Source organism: Stomoxys calcitrans, chromosome 4 (assembly GCF_963082655.1).
Source record: "Stomoxys calcitrans chromosome 4, idStoCalc2.1, whole genome shotgun sequence".
In the NCBI taxonomy this organism is placed as follows: domain Eukaryota; kingdom Metazoa; phylum Arthropoda; class Insecta; order Diptera; family Muscidae; genus Stomoxys; species Stomoxys calcitrans.
In genome coordinates this window covers 33,300,076-33,304,043 of record NC_081555.1, presented here as the reverse complement: position 1 = coordinate 33,304,043, position 3,968 = coordinate 33,300,076, and positions in this window count along the sequence as shown.

The window sequence follows — 3,968 nt, the reverse complement described above, 5'->3', positions numbered from 1 at the left end:
CCGTGTAACATGATCTTCCAGACGGCAATACTAGGGTTCCGTCAATCCAAGACTGTGCTGGTGGCAGCAGTGCCTCGCACTCGACTTCAAGGTTCATCTCAGGTATCCGATCGGAAACCTCTTCCTTTCCTTCCAGGTTTCCCATAGTGAAGAGACGAAAGAAGTTATAATAATATAATACTTATAATGATCATTTCTTTTAAGAACTTGGACAAATCTGTCCTTTAACCACAAAGTTCAACTCTGAACTGTGTAGGGTTATTGACAAATAATTAAAACAAAAAAAAAAAACGATGACGACGCACTGACTGTCCCATGTCAAATTGATGTTAATTCTCACAAATCAATGATAGCTTAAAATTACGCAAGATATGCATATTTAAAACCATGTTATCAAAACTTGCGAAAGCTATCATCATCATCATAATCCATAAAAAATGGTTACCTACCTACTATTCGTATTCTTTATTAACAGAATTAATAAACAAAATAACACAAAGCCAGTCACGACATTTAAATTAAAACACGCTCACATTCTTAGAAATCCAAGCATAGGGGCACCGATCCCAACGATTTAGAATGGATTATTAATTGGCAAAATGGGCAGCCATAGTGCTAGTGCTAGTGCTCAATCAAGAAGGTGTCCATAATTTTACAAACTACTATTACCAATTAAGCGATGCCCGCCCGCCGATTCATCTCTTTTATGTGGCGCTGTTTTTTTTTTCAAAATTCCCAATTTCCTTAGGCTAATGTTGTAAAAGTCAGCTTATAAATCCTAATTTGCCCAAAGTATATGCAAATTAAGTGGATTATAAAAGAACAGCCGTACAGTTGCAGGCAATAAAGTTATCGAATGGAGCTGAGAGGCTATTGAAAATGGGGATTTTAATTAGAGAATACCTGTTTAAGATTTTTCAAATATGGGGATGTAAATAAAAGCAACAAGCGAAAGGGAAAACCCCATAAAAGAGCTTAGTAACTCCCATAAGTAGTAGACTCCGCTTATAAGGAGACAATTCTGATTCAATCAATAGATTTTTCTAAATATTTGTAATATGACAATTCAGAGTTCATGTTTTTTTTTAATATTTCAAAAAAGTTTAATTTTGTTTTTGTGTTAGGGGAAGGCCCTTTTCAGACTTCTATGTTCAAACCCTAGTCATTAGTTGACTCGGCGAACATACCAAATAGAACCGGACTCCAAGAGATTGGTGGCGATAAACTGAACAAAAGAATTCATTGATTATAGTGATGATGCTAAATCCATATCACATTTCCAGAGGAAATTCAAGTAGCTGTATCCGAACTGAAAACAAGCAAAAGTTATTATCCAACTATTCTATGCAAAAATAGACTTGCATTTTTAGATTAGAGTAAGGTTAGGTTGAAAAGAGGGTGCGGATATTAATCCGCCCCTAAAAAGTATGGTTCAAATCGGTCCATAACCTGATATAGCTGCCATATAAACCGATCTTTATATGACACACACCTAAAGCAGTAATCGGCTTGTTGTGCGCTCTAAATACTAAAAAGCAATCTCAAAAAAGAAAATCCAAGATTCCGTGCTACTAACATATCATTGAGCTCGTCTCGAAAGAGAAACAAACAAGTAGAAAGGGCCCAAAACCTTAAATCGAGATATTGGTCTATATGGAAGCTATATCCAAATCTGGACCGATCTCTGCCATATTGTAGAAGTATGTCGAGGTGCTTAACTAAACTCACTGTCCCAAATTTCGGCGAAATCGAACAATAAATGCGCCTTTTATGGGCCCCATACCTTAAATCGAGAGATCGGTCTATATGGCAGCTATATCCATATCTATACCGATCTAGGCTAAATTAAAGAAGGATGTCCACTGGACTAACACAACTCACTGTTCCAAATTTAAGCAAAATCTGATAATAAATGTGGCTTTTATGGGCCTAAGACCATAAATCGGTGGATCGGTCTATATGACGGCTATATCCAACTCTGAACGGATCTGGGCCAAATTGAAGATGGATGTGGACTGCCTCAACACAACTCACTGTCCGAAATTTCAGCGAAATCGGACAATAAATGCGCCTTTTATGGGTCCAAAACCTTAAATCGAGAAATCGGTCTATATAGCAGCTATATCCAAATATAAACCGATCTGGGCCAAATTGCAGAAAGTTGCCAAAGGGCCTTACACAACTCACTGTCCCAAATTTCAGCGAAATCGGACAGTAAATGCTACTTTTATACGCCAATAACCTTAAATGGAGAAATCGGTCTATATGACAGGTATATCCAAATCTGGACCGATCTCAGCCAAATTGCAGTAAGTTGTCGTATGGCCTAACGCAACTCACTGTCCGAAATTTCAGCGAAATCGGACAATAAATGCGCCTTTATTGGGCCTTAAACCTTAAATCGAGAATTCGGTTTATATGGCAGCTATATCCAAATCTGGACCGATCTGGACCATATTGCAGAATGATGTTAAAGGGCTTAACTTAACTCACTATCTCTAATTTCGACGATATTGGACAATAAATGAGCCTTTTGTGGGCCCAAGCCCTTAAATAGAGAGATCGGTCTATATGGCAGCTATGTCCAAATCTGGACCGATCTGAGCCATATTGCAGAAAAATGTCGAGGGCCTTACACAACTCACAGTCCCAAATTTCGGCGGCATCGGACAATAAATGTGGCTTTTATGGGCCCAAAACCTTTAATCGAAGTATCAGTCTATATGGCAGCTTTATCCAAATCTGTTCCGATCTGAGTGAAATTGCAGAAAGTTGTCGAACGACCTAACGCAACGCACTGACCCAACTTTCAGCAAAATCGGACAATGAATGCGTCTTTTATGGGCCCAATACCTTAAATCGAGAGATCGGTCTATATGGCAGCTATATCCAAATCTGAACCGATCTGGGCCAAATTGAAGAAGGATGTCATAGGACCTAACACAACTCACTGTTTAAAATTTCTGTAAAATCGGTTAATAAATGTGGCTTTTATGGGCCTAAGACCCTAAATCGGAGTATTGGTCTATATGGGGGCTATATCAAGATATAGTCCGATATAGCCCATCTTTGAACTTAACTTTCTTATGAACAAAAAATGAATCTGTGCAAAGTTTCAGCTCAATATCTCTATTTTTAAAGACTGTAGCGTGATTTCAACAGACAGACGGACGGACATGTCTAGATCGTCTTAGATTTTTACGCTGATCAAGAATATATATATACTTCATAGGGTCTGAAATGGATATTTCGATGCGTTGCAAAGGGAATGAAAAAATTAATATACCCCCATCCTTCGGTGGTGGGTGAAACAAAAATTGTAAAATTTAATGATATTCGCTCTAACAGCCAAAAAACCTGAAAATGAAAAAAATCGTCAGAGCCCGGCCCGAACCTGGCCCTCTAGCATTCGAAGCCATCAATACAACTTCCAACAGATGCACAGAATCATGTGTACCATGGAAGTAGTGTAATTGTCGCAGAAAATAGTCTATCATTACACAAAAACACATGTATTGGGAAAAAGTACAGCTTATAGACAGTGTTGTCGAGCGTGGTTAATGTGGTAATTGTAACATAGAGGCGATTTCGCAACTTAATATGATTTAAATGCAACATATCAACGAACGGGCCTTGAAGCCACCACTCCTAATATGATTGAAAAAATCTTCTAACCAAAGGCGAAAGCCTAGCATTTACATGGGAAATGCTATCATCTTCCTCACATGCCCCTCACTGGCAAACGCTTGCTGCACCTATAATTGCGGTGGTAGTCGTATATGTCCCGTTATTATACCAAAATCTATACTGATATCCTTCTAACTTCCTTTGAGAAATAGCCTCGTTCGTTCTTCCCACTTATATATTCACATTTCATATACGACGTTTTCCCATTCGCTCTTATCTCGCTCTTATCTCCACCTTCAGGACCGTATAATGGATAGGCAGTCGGAAGCAGGACTCGGTCT